This window comes from Tachypleus tridentatus, chromosome 1 (assembly GCF_004210375.1).
Source record: "Tachypleus tridentatus isolate NWPU-2018 chromosome 1, ASM421037v1, whole genome shotgun sequence".
NCBI lineage: Eukaryota > Metazoa > Arthropoda > Merostomata > Xiphosura > Limulidae > Tachypleus > Tachypleus tridentatus.
The window spans coordinates 119,992,356-120,013,843 of NC_134825.1; the positions used below are offsets into that span (position 1 = coordinate 119,992,356).

The following is a 21,488-nucleotide window of genomic DNA, read 5'->3' on the forward strand; positions in this document are numbered from 1 at the left end:
ATTAAGAAATAACACATACTATCCAGGAACAAAATTTGTGTTACATTGTGTTATTTATGTTACTTAGTAGTGTAATTTTGCATAAATCATGCGAAACCTTTTCTCACGTGTTTATCATACTGAAAATAACTACTTTTTATCGACAGTTTTTCTAGTCTTGTCAATCGAACTGAGATGTCTTAATGAATGAAATAACTACTAGGAATATGTTACTAAAACTACAATGTCTTAGGTCACCCTCTTTTGATACTGGCACCTGCGTTTATACCACTTAAAGAAATAACTACTAGGAATACGTTACTAAAACTACAATGTCTTAGGTCACCTCTTTTGATACTGGCACCTGCGTTTGTACCACTTAATGAAATAACTACTAGGAATACGTTACTAAAACTACAAAATACGGCTGAAATATTGTCTAATAATTTTCAGGTTCAGTGATATCCGTGCATCCTAGTGGATTAGCAGTACGGTCATGAGAATATGGCGCTAAAATCGGGGTTCAATACCTGCAGTAGGCGCAGCGAAGATAAGACCAGTGTGTAACTTTCTACATGAACACAAAACACGCAATCATTTAACATCAGACTGAGACTGTTGACAACTTATTCTTCATTTTCGTATGTGATAACATAAAGCTTTTACTGTTAAGCTCACTTCAGTTACCCTTAGGGTACCTTAAACACTCCTGAGCAGTATTGTTTGCAACTCACTACAGAGATATTACTTTTAGATCAATAAAATGATTCAATGTAAAAACCAAATTTCGTGTTTAATCAGGAGTCTCGTAACTTAAAAGACTCTGGTAGGGTAGGGGGAGAAGCTACCATTCGTTCATTCAGCTAGAATTTGTTTGTTTGTTTGTTTGTTTTGGGATTTCGCGCAAAGGCTACACTAGGGCTATCTGCACTAGCCATCCATAATTTAGCAGTGTAAGACTAGAGGGAAGGCAGCTAGTCATCACCACCCATCGTCAACTCTTGGGCTACTCTTTTACCAATAAATAGTGGGATTGACCGTAAATTTATAACATCCCACGGCTGAAAGGACGAGAATGTTTAATGCGATGGTGATCCGAACCCGTTACCCTCAGATCACGAGTCGAACGCCTCAACACACTTGGCCATGCCGGGTCTTCAGTTAAAGACCCTATTCTATGGTATATTTTAGGTTATATCCAGCCCGTTAAGAAATTGTTCACAGAATCTGAATCCCTTCTGAACATGAGGGTGTTGTCACCTCCACACCCAAATGACGTCACTGCAGAAAAAGTTTTTGATTTTATTATTATTGTTTTGTAGTCATGACAGTCAAGTAAAAATATTAAATGTGTCAGATATATGTTTATATATATCTCGCTCATTACAATAAGATAATAATGTCTATAAATGTATACTTTTATATTTCACACAAAATGTGTATAATATGAACAGGAACAAAGTAACAGTTAAGCTCATTAGCTTTCGGATGTTTATAGAGTAGGGATTGAACCTCAGCAATGGGAGTGAGGAACACACTGGTACTACGAATGTGAACAAGTGTGAAGTGTGTTGTTTGATATACAGGGTGTTCGGAAAGTCACTGTACACTTATATATTTATTAACAGACATGTTTCAATATAGAATACAGGAGGTAAATATGAATGACAATTATAAACAATGTTGAAAGTGACCCCCGTTGGCATCAATACAGGTCTGGATCCTTTTTATTTTGTTTCTAAACACCGCTATCAGTTGCTGGCTTGAAATAGACTGAATAAAATATTATTACAAAACTGCACATGACTTTCCGAACACCGGGTAGAAGCCTAAAGTGTTTGTTTTATTATAGTATTATGTTCTTAGTCGTAGTGTATGTACTACGTAAAGTAAGGACCAAAAGTGTTTGTTTTATTATAGTATTATGTTCTTAGTCGTAGTGTATGTACTACGTAAAGTAAGGACCAAAAGTGTTTGTTTTATTATAGTATTATGTTCTTAGTCGTAGTGTATGTACTGCGTAAAGTAAGGACCAAAAGTGTTTGTTTTATTATAGTATTATGTTCTTAGTCGTAGTGTATGTACTACGTAAAGTAAGGACCAAAACGTTTTCGAAATTATCCTGTATTGTCACAGAAACTGAATAAGCTGACGTCATTAGACGTTATCCAGAATATGGTTAAAAAAAATTAACATCTGTTTTGGGTAGAGGGCGTGCTGAAGCACTATTGAACACCCGCCGGATATCTTATAGAACGTCCTATTATATATTGTGCTATGAACCCCCCCAGAGCACAATATATAATAAGAACGTTCTATAAGATATCTGTATTTTATAAACGAGTTTCGCTCAACCCAGTGTTTCTCATTAAAAAAGTGATGTAGTCTTAACTTGCAAACTGCGGATCGCGAGATCGAAACACATCGTCGAATATCCTCGTCCTTGCAGTCGTGTGAGGGTTATAATTAGACTGTTTTAAATAAAATATAAAATTATATACATTGTGAAGGTACTTAATATAAAGATGGCCCACTACGTGAGTGTGTGACCATTCATGGTATGTTAACTGGAAACATACAGAACACAAAGCAGAGTCTTAGAGGTTTTGCTCGAGATATAAGCCCCTAAAATAGAGCACATTTTCAATTTTTATAGACTTTTTATTTCCGTCGCCCACAATTATCTGGCTCGATTCCGTATTTTTAATGATTATTAGAAACTGTTTAACAATGTACGTGGGCCTTTTTGTTTCACGGTTTTTCTCTGAAAGTGGGATAAAGAAATCCTGAATTAGAATACATCTTTCTTTTTATAGACTTTGGTTTTGAACTTAAAGACACAAGTACGGGTTAACTGTTACCGTCCACAATGAGCATTTAATGAGGTCATTAGGGATAAAATAAGTAAATGAAAAAGGGGAACATTATCTTTTACAGAATCCTTAGCGCTCTCAGCAAGCGTGTTTAAAAGCTGCGGGAAATGAAATGTTATTATATATACGTATACGCTATCAAGTTAGCAAAACAGCAAAACCATAAGTCAGTGCAAATGTGTTGTACAATACATCCGAATTTAAAATTGTTATAGATGAAGACACAAATAGGTTCAGCTTGTTATGGTGCGAGATATTTTGAACCAACTATAGGCTCGGGAGGGCCAGGTGGTTAGGGTGCTCGACTGGAAATATGAAGATCGCGGGTTCGAATTCCCGTCTCACCAAACATGCTTGCTCTCTCAGCAATGATATGGTAATAATTCGTTGGTAAAAGAGTAACCCAAGAGTTGGCGGTGGGTGGTGATGACTAGCTGCCTTCCCTCTAGTCCTACACTGCTAAATTAAGGATGGCTAGCGCAGATAGCCCTCGTATAGCTTTGCGTGAAATTTAAACCTAACCAAAAATCAAACCGAGGGTCGCGGTTTCGAATAGTCGTCACACCAAACATGATCGCCCTTTCAGCAATGATAGGATAACAATGTGACAGTCAATCCCATTATTCGTTGGTAAAAGAGTAACCCAAGAGTTAGCGGTGGGTGGTGACGACTAGCTGACTTCCTTCCAGTCTTATACTGCTAACTTAGATAAGGCTAGCGTAGATAGCCCTCATGTAGCTTTAAGCGAAATTCAAACCAAACCAAACCAAGCATATTAGAGATCTAAACACTTGATAAATATTTACTATCTAAGCACCAGAGGAAGGAACAGAATATTCATGCAAATATAAGGCATTTCACTTTATATATTTTGTAGAAAAAATTCGCATATGTGCTAGAATAATCGCAGATCTGCAGCTGTGTTTTGAAGTCATAAAATCATGTTCAAAAATCGTTCTCATGGCGTGGCTCATCGACAGGTGGCAGCGCCGTAAGGAAGCCCGTCGATTTCGATGTAACGGTTGTCATGACAACTGTTTTTGTTTGTAGATGGCTGTTGTTGTTTTTTTTAATAAAATATTTTTCTCGTTCCTTCGAATTTTCAGTAACAGGAAGTTTAATGGTATAAAATAATAGGAATATTAGTCCACAAAAAAGTACAAAAAGAAACAAACCCACTTATCACAGTTCTGTTTATAAGTAATGCATCTTAAAACACTAAAGCAAAAAATTCACTATTCAGATTTTTTAACATCTGTGTCTCATGCAAAACGTACACTTGATACGGATTTTGTAGTTATTTTACTGAGAACTGATACACTTCCAGGCTAATTTCACACAGATTTCTGCTTCAGCTATACAGTGCTTTCGTGTTATTTGTTACGTAGATTTCTCTCACTGTCTTCCATTTAACGAAGACCTTGTGAAAGAGCTTGAAAAAAAAATGTTGTTCTGGTAGGACGTTTACATTAGTCTGTAGTTACACTTCCTAACATACACAACTGGAAGCGTTTCTTGTAAGTAGAATAATTCGGGTATCAAGCAAAATATCATAATTACTACCACGTTATTAAAAACTGTATACGTAGTAGTAGTTGTTGTTGTACAACACAAAGTTGCACAATGGGCTATCTGTGCTTTGTCCACCACGGGTATCTAACGTTGTAAGTCAGCAAAAACACTGCTGTACCATTAGGGGGGCATAGGTATATGTACACAAACTAAAAATATCAAGATGTGTGATCCTTATATTTTATTGCTTGCCACTTCTTGCACAAACAAACATGAGGACAATTGTTATTATTTTTGAAGTGATAGCCTAAGGAGAGGCAGCCAGTTAACACTAACCACTGACAGTTGTTGTACTTTGCACTTACTAACCTGAAGAGTGAAATTTGATTGTCACTCGCGTAAAAATCATTCACGGACAAAAGTCAGAGTGCTATTTGTGTATGTATATTTGTGGGTAGGTGACGGGAGGGAAGGGGGTATCGGGAACACTACATGCAGAACCTTAGATCCATTGCACGTCACACCAATTACTGGCTCGATTCTGGCTCTTCGGCCAAATATAAAACAGACTCGAGGCTCTGATACTGTAGAGCAGTGCCAGATGGCTCCAATTTATAACAAGACACAGTGAAAAAAGGAAAATAATAAATAAGGTTAAAACTAAAAAAATATGTTTGTGAAGCGTAAATTACTTTGTTTATACACAATAACTAAACGTGACATAAAATTCTACACATTAGTGTAATTGTATAACATTATTATTTAATGTACTATTATCTAAACAAACACGTTTAATTCAATGACCAACACGTGATTTTCAACCACTATAAAGTAACTGCAAGGTCGCTGTCTTCTTGTTCTAAAATTAAGTTTGTTGTTTTTTCTCTGTGAACACGCCCCTCCCTGCGGACTTACAATGAGAGAAACCGGGTTTCGATACCAGTGATGGGCAGAGCACAGATAACCCATTGTGTAGCTATGTGTTTAACTTCAAAACCAACAAACAAACCCTTTATAAAACACATATACCCTCCCATATTTAATCGTGGTATAGTTTCTGATAAACTTACAGTAGATATTAGAATAAACGAAATAGCAGCAGTACCATGGTGGTTGATTTCTATGATCTAAACCTGTAGTTATGTTGTGACTTTTTTAATGTCTACTTGTTTCTGGTTTCATTTGCTTAAACATATTTTAAAATGCCCAAGGCCTTAGAAGAGTTTGTTTGTTTGTTTGTTTGTAGAATTTCGCACAAAGCTACTCGAGGGCTATCTGTGCTAGCCGTCCCTAATTTAGCAGTGTAAGATTAGAGGGAAGGCAGCTAGTCATCACCACCCACCGCCAACTCTTGGGCTACTCTTTTACCAACGAATAGTGGGATTGACCGTCACATTATACGCCCCCACGGCTGGGAGGGCGAGCATGTTTAGCGCGACGCGGGCGCGAACCCGCGACCCTCGGATTACGAGTCGCACGCCTTACGCGCTTGGCCATGCCAGGCCCTCCTTAGAAGAGACATGTAACACTAAAATAGTTTTTCTATATAAGATTGGATTGATTATGGTGGATTCTCCGATTTTATTTTAAAGGAAATGCAAGGGATTTCCATCCCTCTTTCTTTTTTCTTTTTTTTTTATGCTGTCCTCAGCGCCATCTGTGGCGATCTCGCAAACTAATACAAATAGTTAACCAGTCGGATGTAATAGGAAGAATTTTCATCAAAATTCAAGGTAAATTTTGTAACAATTGACAGTGGAAATTGTATTGAATAGAGTTACTTACGTTTTTCAATTCATATTATGCTCCATTTATTTTAGTTAACGCACGAAACCAGTCACATTTGCTCTTCGCTAAAACTGACCTAGAGATATTAATAATTATTTACTAAATGTAAAATTCCTTCTTTGTATAATTTCATTTAACTAACCAACAATGTAATCAATAAGTTAGCTTAGAATTCATATTAGAATACAGAATATATATATATATATATGTGTGTGTGTCAGATGAAAACACAAAATGGTTGTATTCAAGCCCACTGAAATTCACTTCATACTCGTCAGATGTCTCTCATCGTAATATTTTCAACTACATTCTAGAAATTAGAGTAAAGAAGTCGAAAATACACTAATTTTATTGCTAAAAGAGATTTAAAAAATATGATTCTGTAATTTCTAGCACCTGTTATAATTATTTAAAAATTGCTCATAAAACGTGAGTACTCTGAAGTTTTACGATTTATTAGATACATAGAGAGAAAAACACTCACAAACTGTTCACCTTCTTATATATTTATCGTTTCATATTTGAAATGTAGTTTTCCGATTTTGTAACTTTAAAATACTGGTGAAAACAGAGTATGTTGATACGAATATATAAAAGTTATTTTTCAAACATGTACGGTAAAAAATACATTATTGTACTTCATTATAAGCACATATGGATAATAAACTCCCTTTTTCCCTGTAAGACTTCAGGGCTAGAAGGAAACACTTTATTTACAGATATATGTAGGTACATACATATACTGTGATATTTTGTGTATACCAGAATTTAAAATTCTACATTTCATATCTTGACCACCATGCAGCCCTGCTAGAAAATCGATATTTTTGTGTCGTATTTTTAATAATTTTTGTTTGATTGTCGTTGTCTATTACCAAAATTTTAAACCTTATAAGAACATACTTTTGAGCTTCTGACAAAAATTCGGTTACTTTTGTCCTAAAACATGAGTTTGTTTTATTTTATGAAATTAAATGAAAATTTCTCATCGATGTTTTAAAAGACAAAGGATAATTTTGTGATAGAAATTTATGAAAATACACAACGTGTATATTTATTAAAAGAAACAGAACTATGCTCCAAACATTCGCAACAAACTATTCCACAACCAACTGAAGCATTTGGACATAGCAAATTTTCCCCATAGAAAAAACAATGTACCCTGGACTGAAACCTCCACTGATTTGGTTAACTGGTTAGTAAAACTAAAACAAATTTTCTCAACTTTAATGTCTGTTTTGAACAATTGTTATGAACTCAAATCTGTAGCAACTGTTAATATATTAAAAAGAAATAAAGCTTAAATACGCAATATTTATGACAATATTTTGTTTTTAAATAGTATGAATACTGTAATTCAAGTACTTAACACCAGAGCACTGATATATTTTCATTGGTTGGTGTTTCTTGCTTTGAAACTTCTTGTTGTTTCCAGTCCTAAGAAATACACACTGCAGTAGATGTCTTTCATATTATTGAAAATACGAAGAGTGTACCAAACGGTTGGCGTCGGGTCAGTTAAAGGTTACTCAGCTAGAAGAAGAAAATAAATGATTAAAAGTACAATGCTTATAAATGTACAGAATTTTACAAGTCTAGAATAATTAGAAACACGTGTTTCGATATATTTCACTAATGAAGTCACATAAAGCGTTGTAAAATAAACCCTTCAAATATTCGTTTTATTCCAAGAAATCTTCATATGAGATTTATCATTGAACTTAACAAGGCATGGCTAGGTGGTTAAGGCACTCGATTCGTAATCCGAAGGTCGCGGGTTCGAATCCCCGTCACACCAAACATGCTCACCATTTCAGTCATGGGTGCGTTATAAAGTCACGGTCAATACCAGGATTCGTTGGTAAAAGAGTAGCCCAAGAGTTGGCGGTTGGTGGTGATGACTAGCTGCCTTCCCTCTAATCTTACATAGCTAATAAACTTATAAACTCCCTTTTTATTAAATACTTCACTTCGAAGTATATTTATTCGCTTGAAATATTGTGCTCGTGTACACACTCCAGTTTTATACGTAGGTACATATAGACAAAGTGGTCATGTATATTTGGAAAACACGCACATCTCGTTACACTCACGTACGTCTATCTGAAGTTAATAACCAATTAACATGGTGCATGCCAACATTTGGCACCTCATGTGAACTCCATGAAAACCAATATGTATTGAAACTATAGAATGTGAAAAGTTAGACAACTCCAAATGGAATGACATGACAAAAATTAACACAGTATCGAATGAAAATAAACAGAATGTCATTCCTACGACAGTCATTCGTCTGTATCATATATCTTCTGCCATCAACTACAAAATACAACCATATGCGATCATTTTATCGTGGTAACTACTTAAGTAACAACAATATTACTTTGGTGTCGTAGCATAGTAATTAGGCTGACCTACCATGTTTGTCTCGCTAGTGCTGCCATCTAGGTTTCCTACTAACCATTAAAAAAACATGGAAAATTCATTGGATGAGATATATATAAAAAATATAGATCTACACATTCTCTTTCATTTCTTTGGCTTTATTACATATTATTAATTATTTATTATTAATACATTCCCTTAGTGCATGACAGTGAGTCCGGTAAGCTCTATCAGGCACAATTGTATGAATATCATGTTTCTCCTAGAAAATTTCTACCAAGAAGTAGCCAGGAACATTCATCATGAAAGAGTTTCTAGAAAGCCAGCATTGTAACATTGTTACTGTTCTTAGCTCTTAGTGACAGTCAGCACCCACTACCACTTTCCATGGTTTCTTATTTTACAATGTTTCTCGTGATCTGCTACAAAGAAAAGTTCCTGTGTCACATCTACATATGTGTGTATCTCTTTCTCTCTGTAGGCCTGGCGTGGCCAAGTGGGTTAAGGCGTTCGACTCGTATTATGAGGGTCGCTGGTTCGAATCCCCGTCGCACCAAACATACTCGCCCTTTCAGCCGTGGAGGCATTATAATGTGACGGTCAATCCCACTATTCGTTGGTAAGAGAGTAGCCCAAGAATTGGCGGTGGGTGGTGATGACTAGCTGCTTTTTCCTCTAGTCTTACACTGATAAATTAGGGACGGCTAGCGCAGATAACCCTCGAGTAGCTTTGCGCGAAATTCAAAAAACAAACAAACAAGCACATCAAGCAACTGAGCAAGAATCAAACAGTTGCAATTTGAATTTTCGTACTCCTTGTGGATCTTACATGTGACACCAGCCAGTGTCAATGCACCATACATTCCACAAGAACATGCAGTGCATTCCGCTATAAACAAACAATTTAAATGGCGCATGTCAGAAAAGGTGTTGTACAAAACTAAAACAATTCAAAAAGGTAACTGGGAGGGGTACATGGTAGTGGTGGTAATTTCACAGCTCAGTGAGGTGAATCAAGATGCATCTTTCTTTTAATATGTAGGCCCGGCATGGCCAAGCGTGTTAAGACGTGCGACTCGTAATCTGAGGATCGCGGGTTCGCATCCCCGCCCTTTCAACCGTGGGGGCGTTATAATTGGATGGTCAATCCCACTATTCGTTGGTAAAAGAGTAGCCCAACAGTTCACAGTGGGTGGTGATGACTAGCTGCCTTTCCTCTAGTCTTACACTACTAAATTAAGGACGGCTGGTGTAGCTTTATGTGAAATTCAAAAATTCAAACAAACTTTTAATATGAGCATATGCATCATGTTTTAATAATTATTTTGTAATTGATATATTATTATTTTTTATTTAAAAAGTGAAAGACTTTAACTTTCATTTCTACACAACTCTTATTAATTTTTCTGCCTCTCGCAAAAACAAAGGTTTTTATTTTTTCGGAAACCTCCATCCTTTGAGAATATAATTAGTCGTATTGTATTGTTCTGATGATTTCCCTCAGTGTCCAATGTTCTAACACCTTGGGGTATGAACAGCCACTAATGGAGTACAGTATTGGATTGAGCAAGTTATGAAATATTAATTTATTGTAAATTGAAAGGTGACGTCAGCAGTAATTTATGATTTGGCGGTAAAAGTGGCTGCATGTAGATCGTCTGAAATAACCAAAGATATTATTTCTAATAACCAGGTTTAAGGTTAGACGATTACTTTAGTGTTCTAAAAGGAACAAGTGGGAAAATTTCATGAGTGAAAATTAATTTAAAACTTTCTTCTGTTCTGTTTTCTGCTTTCTTTAGTTCTTTCTGAGCTCTTAGCTCTTTTCGTACTCTGTGGCCTCTGAACGATGCTTGAACCTTGGATGCTGCAGTAGACAGGACTGGATCATTTGGATCAAAATTACTACGTTTCTGATCGCTCGTATTCTATGAATAAAACAAAAGTGGGAAAAGACATTTATCAAGGAAGGACATAAACTTTGTGTCTGAGCAAACAGTTACGTGATCTAAAACTAGAACCTGCACGTGCGCATATTTTGAACCAATGATGATCGCTAGGAAGTAGTTTGTTTCTCATTCAAAATTAATGAAATTCTAGTTTTTCACAAAACTGTCCTCATCTATAGTCTCCACCAGATATTTTGCGGCTCTTCTAGGTTCTTGCTTAAAATCAAATAGTTTTCTTTTTTCTAAATATCAAAATCATACTTTCAAAACAGCAGCTTGTTGTTGTTCTTGGTACGAAGTTAGATGTAAGGAACGTGAACTTGAGACAAAGTTTTACTCATTTCATAAAAAAAAAAGTCGTTAGAAAATTACTGGAAAGCGTGTCCGCTTTTATAAGTCCAGCCGGATTTAAAAGCCATAAGAACCCCTGTGATAAGAATATATTGTAATCCGGCGTAATTGAAACCATGTGTTTTTAACAGAAGAAGGGAGAGAAGAGACTAGAAGATGTGAGAGCGAAGGAATAAGTCGAGAAATAGGTGAATGTAGAAAGTAAATTGCTGCCAATAACATACAAAAAGTAGTTAAAATATATTTGCAGTAATAAACGGTAATTTGTTAAATTTAACTTCGTATTAGCAAGTTCTTGATAGAAAGTGCATTGCGAGTTTTGTCCACTCTTAAAAATCCATCCAAATCCAACATCACAAGAAGAGTTTAAAACACATCTACAGAAGGGTCCTAGGAGGAAAGTGGACAGAGTGACACAGTGAAGTCAGGAAAGAACGCAAGTTTCCCTTTTGTTCTCATGTTATCTATTTTAGTTTCAATGGTGGTTTAGGTAATTCTTACTGGTCATCCATTTTTGGTTCATTGCAGACAATTGACGCTAAAAGTATAGTCATTGAAATTCACTGACAAAATTCAGTTGATAAATGAATGCAGAGGACTGGGCGTAACATTTATTAGCAATTGTAAAAAAAAGACGAGATACAAACAGTTTGAAATAGGAAACACAGTACACGATTTTTCTTTGTTGAGCTTATTGAAAATTCGGAAACTGTTTGCAAAGGTTATCGTAACAACACTTTGCTAAGATAAACTTAGAAATGAAAGTGTTAAGTTTTGCGAAAGCGATAAAGATGTATTTTACGTATTTTGAAATAATAGCGAAAGCAGAAGAATAATTACAAGATATGATGAGAAAACGAATTCCTGCTTTGTCTGGAAAGGCACTGTTAACATACAATAACACAGTATCTGGAAAGACATAAGTAATACACAATAACACGGTATCTTGAAAGGCATTACTAATACACAATAAGACATCATCTGGAAAGGCATTACTAACACACAATAACACAGTATCTGGAAAGGCATTACTAACACACAATAACACAGTATCTGGAAAGGCATTACTAACACACAATAACACAGTATCTGGAAAGGCATTACTAACACGCAATAACACAATATCTGGAAAGGCATTACTAACATACAATAACACAGTATCTGGAAAGGCATTACTAATACACAATAACACAGTGTCTGGAAAGGCATTACTAACACACAATAACACAGTATCTGGAAAGGCATTACTAACATACAATAACACAGTATCTGGAAAAGCATTACTAACACACAATAACACACTATCTGGAAAGGTATTACTAATACACAATAAAACAGTGTCTGGAAAGGCATTACTAATACATAATAACACAGTATCTGGAAAGGCATTACTAATACACAATAGCACAGTGTTTGGAAAAGCATAACTAACACACGATAACACAGTATCTGGAAAGGCATTACTAACATACAATAACACTGAAAGCACATATAAAGTATAATATAGTGAAATCAGCTGTTATAGAGATGTATGGGTTAAGTCCAAAAATCTGTCACAGTATATTTAAAGAGTTAGAAAAGTGGACAAACGATACCTTTAAAAAGTTGCTTATAAAATGGACCAAAGGACCTAACTGTACTAGAGTTATGGTAAATTTAATTTCACGTTGCAAGATGAAATTTAAAAAAACAACAACAACAAAAAACCAATGCTGTAAGTAACAAAAAAGAGGTCAGTAAACACGTGAAGACAAAGGCTTTAACATTTTGTAAATATAACTAGATCAGTTGTAACATAGAACTGTAAGGAAGATGTTTCCACAGAATGGTTTTATGAATAGGAGCAACTACTCCTCAACTTGTTCATCTACGAACCATGGAGACGAAATGCAGAGTAAGAAAACTACACAAATAAAGAGTTTGTAGTTAAACACAAAACTACACAATGAGCTATCTGTGCTCTGTCCACCACAAATGTCAAAATTCGGTTTCTAGTGTTGAAAGTCCGCAGACACACTGGTGTGCCACTAGAGGGCAGAAAGAAGAGAGAAATAAATTTATTGTTTTGAAGAGAAAGGGAGAAAATTACAAATAAATATTTCGAAGTGATGATAATTAATTAATTCGTAAACACTTTGAAAGACTTTGGTAGTTAAAAAAACTGGTGGCTAAAGAATTAGTGAAATATAGTCCCCTAATACATTGTATTTTACTCGTGTTTTGCGTCACGGTGGCCGGATAACAAATTACATTAAATTAAACCGAAACAGGGATAGGAGTTTGTAAAGAAAAAAAAAAAAAGACTATTTGTTTGGTGTTTCAATTTCGCGCAAAGCTACAAGGGCTATCTACACTAGCCGTCCCTAATTTACCAGTGTAAGACTAGAAGGAAGGCGGCTAGTCATCACCACCCACCGCCAACTAAGCGAATAGTGGGATTGACCTTCACATTGTAACGCACCTACGGCTGAAAGGGACAAGCATTGTTTGGTGAGACTGGGATTCGAACTCGCGACCCTCAGGTCGGAAGTCGAGCGCCCTAACCACACGGCCATGCTAGTAAGAAACATATAATTAGAACAATATTTTACTTGTATCTCAATATGGCTGGTATGGGTATTAAAACTTTTATTAATATAAACTGGAGAACAACGTTTCGACCATCTTAGGTCATCTTCAGGTTAATAAAGAGAGTTTGCACATGTCGTAGGGACATACCAGGCGTATTGAGATACATTTCTACTTCAAGTGGGTTATCGTCGTCATCTTACTTGAGGCGAGGTTTCCTCTTTCATCTTTTCAACTTCTTTCCTTGCTTTGTATCCACGGAACATTGCTTGTATTTTTGTAGCAGCCATTTCTTCATCAGGAGTCGAAATGTAATCAGCTTTTGATAAAAAAAAAAAGAGTTTTTATCGTTTACATCTTATGACATTTTCGTCTAGTTTAAACTGTACAAAAATAAATATTGTCGATTCTCTTTTCAACTGCAAACAAAACAGTAATACTACTTGTGTCTTTTGTTTGTTTTGTTTTTGAATTTCGCGCAAAGCTACACGAGGGCTATCTGCGCTAGCCGTCCATAATTTAGCAGCGTAAGACTAGAGGGAAGGCAGCTAGTCATCACCACCCACCGCCAACTCTGGGGCTACTCTTTAAACAATAACCGTCACATTATAACGCTCCCACGGCTGAAAGGGCGAGCATGCTTCGTGCGACGTGGGTTCGAACCCGCGACCCTCAGATTATGAGTCAAACGCCTTAACCCACCTGGCCATGCCGGACCTCCTTCTTGTGTCATGTGAGCGTTTGTGTGAAATTACGGTCTGATGAAAAATATGGGAAAAGACTTTCGAATTCATAAAGTGGACAAGATATATTATATTGGTACGTATTTATGTCATCCAGCCCCATAAGTGGCACAGCGGACTGACACAGATAAAAACAGGGTTTTGATACCCGTGGAGGGCATACCACAGATAGCCCGTTGTTTAGCTTTATGCTTAATTCAAAACAAACCAACGTATCTATGTATGTATGTGTATATATATCTGTGTGTACAGTGATATATTGGTCTCTCTTGCCCTTGAAGAATAATTGACAATTAGTATCCGTGTGAAACGGATGTAATAAAATTTTTAATAACTGAAATTTCTAGACATAATTATGTATAAATTGCAAAGTCTAAAGCGTCATAATTTCTATATAAATTCGTACAGAAAATGTGAAAGACTTTCGATGTAAAGCGTCACGGTTGTGCATATCTGCAGATTTACAACCCTCGAAACTGGGTTTCGATACCTGTGGTGAGCAGAGCACCTATAGCCCATTGTGTGGCTTTGTCTTTAACGGACACATAAGAATTATAAATGTAGGTAAAACTCACAGTTTTATTTTAAATACGGCGATGGAATTTAGGTGTCGACAGCCTACATACGATCTCTGATTTTTGACATATGAAACATTTTTTTTCTCTGTTGGTATTTTTCAAGGGAGAATTTATTTTTTAACAAAACTTCCCCAAGAGGTTATATAAACTTTTAAAAATATCTCGTGCATACAAGACTCTGGTATTTCAGTAAACAAGTTCATTAATATATACGATATTTGAATAATTTATTTAATTGACCGCAGCTTTCCGTTAGATGTCAACGTCTATTGGCCAAACATCAATAAAAACATTTCAATTTCTTCCTGTTGTTTGTTTATTCTGACTTTAACGCAAATCTACACGATGGCTACCTACCCTAACCGTCTCTGATATAGCAGTGTAAAACTAACACGATGGCTACCTGCCCTAACCGTCGCTGATATAGCAGTGTAAGACTAACACTATGGCTGCCTACCCTAACCGTCTCTGATATAGCAGCGTAAGACTAACACGATGGCAAACTGCACTAACCGTATCTAATATAGTAGTGTAAGACTAACACGATGACAACCTGCCCTGACCGTCTCTAATATAGTAGCGTAAGACTAACACGATGGCTACCTGCCCTAACCGTCTCTGATATAGCAGCGTAAGACTAACACGATGGCAAACTGCCCTAACCGTATCTAATATAGCAGTGTAAGACTAACACTATGGCTACCTGCCCTAACCGTCTTTGATATAGCAGTGTAAGATTAACACGATGGCTACCTGCCCGAAACGTCTCTGATATAGCAGTGTAAAACTAACACGATGGCTACATGCCCTAACCGTCGCTGATATAGCAGTGTAAAACTAACACGATGGCGACCTACCCTAACCGTCTCTGATATAGCAGTGTAAAACTAACACGACAGCTACCTGCCCTAACCGTCTCTGGTACAGCAGTGTAAGCTAACACTATGGCTACCTGCCCTAACCATCACTCATATAGCAGTGTAAGACTAACACGATGGCTACCTTCCCTAACAGTCTCTGATATAGCAGTGTAAGACTAACACAATGGCTACCTGCACTAACCGTCTCTAATATAGCAGTGTAAAACTAACACGATGGCTACCTGCCCTAACCGTCTCTGATATAGCAGTGTAAAACTAACACGATGGCTACCTGTCCTAACCGTCTCTAATATAGTAGTGTAAGACTAACACGATGACAACCTGCCCTGACCGTCTCTAATATAGTAGCGTAAGACTAACACGATGGCAACCTGCCCTAACCGTCTCTGATATAGCAGCGTAAGACTAACACGATGGCAAACTGCCCTAACCGTATCTAATATAGCAGTGTAAGACTAACACTATGGCTACCTGCCCTAACCGTCTCTGATATAGCAGTGTAAGACTAACACGATGGCTACCTGCCCTAACCATCACTGATATAGCAGTGTAAGACTAACACGATGGCTACCTGCCCTAACCGTCTCTGATATAGCAGTGTAAGACTAACACGATGGCTACCTGCCCTAACCGTCTCTAATATAGCAGTGTAAGACTAACACGATGGCTACCTGCCCTAACCGTCTCTAATATAGCAGTGTAAGACTAACACGATGGCTACCTGCCCTAACCGTCTCTGATATAGCAGTGTAAGACTAACACGATGGCTACCTGCCCTAACCGTCTCTAATATAGCAGTGTAAGACTAACACGATGGCTACCTGCCCTAACCGTCTCTGATATAGCAGTGTAAGACTAACACGATGGCTACCTGCCCGAAACCGTCTCTGATATAGCAGTGTAAGACTAACACGATGGCTACCTGCCCTAACCGTCTCTGATATAGCAGTGTAAGACTAACACGATGGCTACCTGCCCTAACCGTCTCTGATATAGCAGTGTAAGACTAACACGATGGCTACCTGCCCTAACCGTCTCTAATATAGCAGTGTAAGACTAACACGATGGCTACCTGCCCTAACCGTCTCTGATATAGCAGTGTAAGACTAACACGATGGCTACCTGCCCTAACCGTCTCTGATATAGCAGTGTAAGACTAACACGATGGCTACCTGCCCTAACCGTCTCTCTAACCGTCTCTGATATAGCAGTGTAAGACTAACACGATGGCTACCTGCCCTAACCGTCTCTCATATAGCAGTGTAAGACTAACACGATGGCTACCTGCCCTAACCGTCTCTGATATAGCAGTGTAAGACTAAACTAACACGATGGCTACCTGCCCTAACCGTCTCTGATATAGCAGTGTAAGACTAACACGATGGCTACCTGCCCTAACCGTCTCTGATATAGCAGTGTAAGACTAACACGATGGCTACCTGCCCTAACCGTCTCTGATATAGCAGTGTAAGACTAACACGATGGCTACCTGCCCTAACCGTCTCTGATATAGCAGTGTAAGACTAACACGATGGCTACCTGCCCTAACCGTCTCTGATATAGCAGTGTAAGACTAACACGATGGCTACCTGCCCTAACCGTCTCTGATATAGCAGTGTAAGACTAACACGATGGCTACCTGCCCTAACCGTCTCTGATATAGCAGTGTAAGACTAACACGATGGCTACCTGCCCTAACCGTCTCTGATATAGCAGTGTAAGACTAACACGATGGCTACCTGCCCTAACCGTCTCTGATATAGCAGTGTAAGACTAACACGATGGCTACCTGCCCTAACCGTCTCTGATATAGCAGTGTAAGTATGGCTACCTGCCCTAACCGTCTCTGATAAGACTAACACTAATGGCTACCTGCCCTAACCGTCTCTGATATAGCAGTGTAAGACTAACACGATGGCTACCTGCCCTAACCGTCTCTGATATAGCAGTGTAAGACTAACACGATGGCTACCTGCCCTAACCGTCTCTGATATAGCAGTGTAAGACTAACACGATGGCTACCTGCCCTAACCGTCTCTGATATAGCAGTGTAAGACTAACACGATGGCTACCTGCCCTAACCGTCTCTGATATAGCAGTGTAAGACTAACACGATGGCTACCTGCCCTAACCGTCTCTGATATAGCAGTGTAAGACTAACACGATGGCTACCTGCCCTAACCGTCTCTGATATAGCAGTGTAAGACTAACACGATGGCTACCTGCCCTAACCGTCTCTGATATAGCAGTGTAAGACTAACACGATGGCTACCTGCCCTAACCGTCTCTGATATAGCAGTGTAAGACTAACACGATGGCTACCTGCCCTAACCGTCTCTAATATAGCAGTGTAAGACTAACACGATGGCTACCTGCCCTAACCGTCTCTGATATAGCAGTGTAAGACTAACACGATGGCTACCTGCCCTAACCGTCTCTAATATAGCAGTGTAAGACTAACACGATGGCTACCTGCCCTAACCGTCTCTGATATAGCAGTGTAAGACTAACACGATGGCTACCTGCCCTAACCGTCTCTGATATAGCAGTGTAAGACTAACACGATGGCTACCTGCCCTAACCGTCTCTGATATAGCAGTGTAAGACTAACACGATGGCTACCTGCCCTAACCGTCTCTGATATAGCAGTGTAAGACTAACACGATGGCTACCTGCCCTAACCGTCTCTGATATAGCAGTGTAAGACTAACACGATGGCTACCTGCCCTAACCGTCTCTGATATAGCAGTGTAAGACTAACACGATGGCTACCTGCCCTAACCGTCTCTGATATAGCAGTGTAAGACTAACACGATGGCTACCTGCCCTAACCGTCTCTGATATAGCAGTGTAAGACTAACACGATGGCTACCTGCCCTAACCGTCTCTGATATAGCAGTGTAAGACTAACACGATGGCTACCTGCCCTAACCGTCTCTGATATAGCAGTGTAAGACTAACACGATGGCTACCTGCCCTAACCGTCTCTGATATAGCAGTGTAAGACTAACACGATGGCTACCTGCCCTAACCGTCTCTGATATAGCAGTGTAAGACTAACACGATGGCTACCTGCCCTAACCGTCTCTGATATAGCAGTGTAAGACTAACACGATGGCTACCTGCCCTAACCGTCTCTGATATAGCAGTGTAAGACTAACACGATGGCTACCTGCCCTAACCGTCTCTGATATAGCAGTGTAAGACTAACACGATGGCTACCTGCCCTAACCGTCTCTGATATAGCAGTGTAAGACTAACACGATGGCTACCTGCCCTAACCGTCTCTGATATAGCAGTGTAAGACTAACACGATGGCTACCTGCCCTAACCGTCTCTGATATAGCAGTGTAAGACTAACACGATGGCTACCTGCCCTAACCGTCTCTGATATAGCAGTGTAAGACTAACACGATGGCTACCTGCCCTAACCGTCTCTGATATAGCAGTGTAAGACTAACACGATGGCTACCTGCCCTAACCGTCTCTGATATAGCAGTGTAAGACTAACACGATGGCTACCTGCCCTAACCGTCTCTGATATAGCAGTGTAAGACTAACACGATGGCTACCTGCCCTAACCGTCTCTGATATAGCAGTGTAAGACTAACACGATGGCTACCTGCCCTAACCGTCTCTGATATAGCAGTGTAAGACTAACACGATGGCTACCTGCCCTAACCGTCTCTGATATAGCAGTGTAAGACTAACACGATGGCTACCTGCCCTAACCGTCTCTGATATAGCAGTGTAAGACTAACACGATGGCTACCTGCCCTAACCGTCTCTGATATAGCAGTGTAAGACTAACACGATGGCTACCTGCCCTAACCGTCTCTGATATAGCAGTGTAAGACTAACACGATGGCTACCTGCCCTAACCGTCTCTGATATAGCAGTGTAAGACTAACACGATGGCTACCTGCCCTAACCGTCTCTGATATAGCAGTGTAAGACTAACACGATGGCTACCTGCCCTAACCGTCTCTGATATAGCAGTGTAAGACTAACACGATGGCTACCTGCCCTAACCGTCTCTGATATAGCAGTGTAAGACTAACACGATGGCTACCTGCCCTAACCGTCTCTGATATAGCAGTGTAAGACTAACACGATGGCTACCTGCCCTAACCGTCTCTGATATAGCAGTGTAAGACTAACACGATGGCTACCTGCCCTAACCGTCTCTGATATAGCAGTGTAAGACTAACACGATGGCTACCTGCCCTAACCGTCTCTGATATAGCAGTGTAAGACTAACACGATGGCTACCTGCCCTAACCGTCTCTGATATAGCAGTGTAAGACTAACACGATGGCTACCTGCCCTAACCGTCTCTGATATAGCAGTGTAAGACTAACACGATGGCTACCTGCCCTAACCGTCTCTGATATAGCAGTGTAAGACTAACACGATGGCTACCTGCCCTAACCGTCTCTGATATAGCAGTGTAAGACTAACACGATGGCTACCTGCCCTAACCGTCTCTGATATAGCAGTGTAAGACTAACACGATGGCTACCTGCCCTAACCGTCTCTGATATAGCAGTGTAAGACTAACACGATGGCTACCTGCCCTAACCGTCTCTGATATAGCAGTGTAAGACTAACACGATGGCTACCTGCCCTAACCGTCTCTGATATAGCAGTGTAAGACTAACACGATGGCTACCTGCCCTAACCGTCTCTGATATAGCAGTGTAAGACTATGGCTACCTGCCCTAACCGTCTCTGATATAGCAGTGTAAGACTAACACGATGGCTACCTGCCCTAACCGTCTCTGATATAGCAGCGTAAGACTAACACGATGGCTACCTGCCCTAAAGGTCTCTGATATAGCAGTGTAAGACTAACACGATGGCTACCTGCCCTAACCGTCTCTGATATAGCAGTGTAAGACTAACACGATGGCTACCTGCCCTAACCGTCTCTGATATAGCAGTGTAAGACTAACACGATGGCTACCTGCCCTAACCGTCTCTGATATAGCAGTGTAAGACTAACACGATGGCTACCTGCCCTAACCGTCTCTGATATAGCAGTGTAAGACTAACACGATGGCTACCTGCCCTAACCGTCTCTGATATAGCAGTGTAAGACTAACACGATGGCTACCTGCCCTAACCGTCTCTGATATAGCAGTGTAAGACTAACACGATGGCTACCTGCCCTAACCGTCTCTGATATAGCAGTGTAAGACTAACACGATGGCTACCTGCCCTAACCGTCTCTGATATAGCAGTGTAAGACTAACACGATGGCTACCTGCCCTAACCGTCTCTGATATAGCAGTGTAAGACTAACACGATGGCTACCTGCCCTAACCGTCTCTGATATAGCAGTGTAAGACTAACACGATGGCTACCTGCCCTAACCCTCTCTGATATAGCAGTGTAAGACTAACACTGCTACCAGTGTGCCCTAACCGTCTCTGATATAGCAGTGTAAGACTAACACGATGGCTACCTGCCCTAACCGTCTCTGATATAGCAGTGTAAGACTAACACGATGGCTACCTGCCCTAACCGTCTCTGATATAGCAGTGTAAGACTAACACGATGGCTACCTGCCCTAACCGTCTCTGATATAGCAGTGTAAGACTAACACGATGGCTACCTGCCCTAACCGTCTCTGATATAGCAGTGTAAGACTAACACGATGGCTACCTGCCCTAACCGTCTCTGATATAGCAGGGTAAGACTAACACGATGCTATATAACCGTCTCTGATATAAGAGACTAACACGATGGCTACCTGCCCTAACCGTCTCTGATATAGCAGTGTAAGACTAACACGATGGCTACCTGCCCTAACCGTCTCTGATATAGCAGTGTAAGACTAACACGATGGCTACCTGCCCTAACCGTCTCTGATATAGCA

At 39.3% G+C, this 21,488-nt stretch overlaps 1 long non-coding RNA gene across 1 annotated transcript in view; it reads right to left on the reverse strand.

Annotated features, from left to right (window-relative positions):
- Positions 1-6,807: 6,807 nt before the first annotated feature.
- Positions 6,808-21,488, reverse strand: part of LOC143222474 (uncharacterized) — a 75,808-nt gene continuing 61,127 nt past the window's right edge. Inside the window, exons 2-3 of the long non-coding RNA XR_013012263.1 lie at positions 13,609-13,724; positions 6,808-7,685 (exon numbers count right to left, since the gene is read on the reverse strand). This is a non-coding gene — a long non-coding RNA (uncharacterized LOC143222474). The remainder of the gene's footprint in view (positions 7,686-13,608; positions 13,725-21,488) is intronic.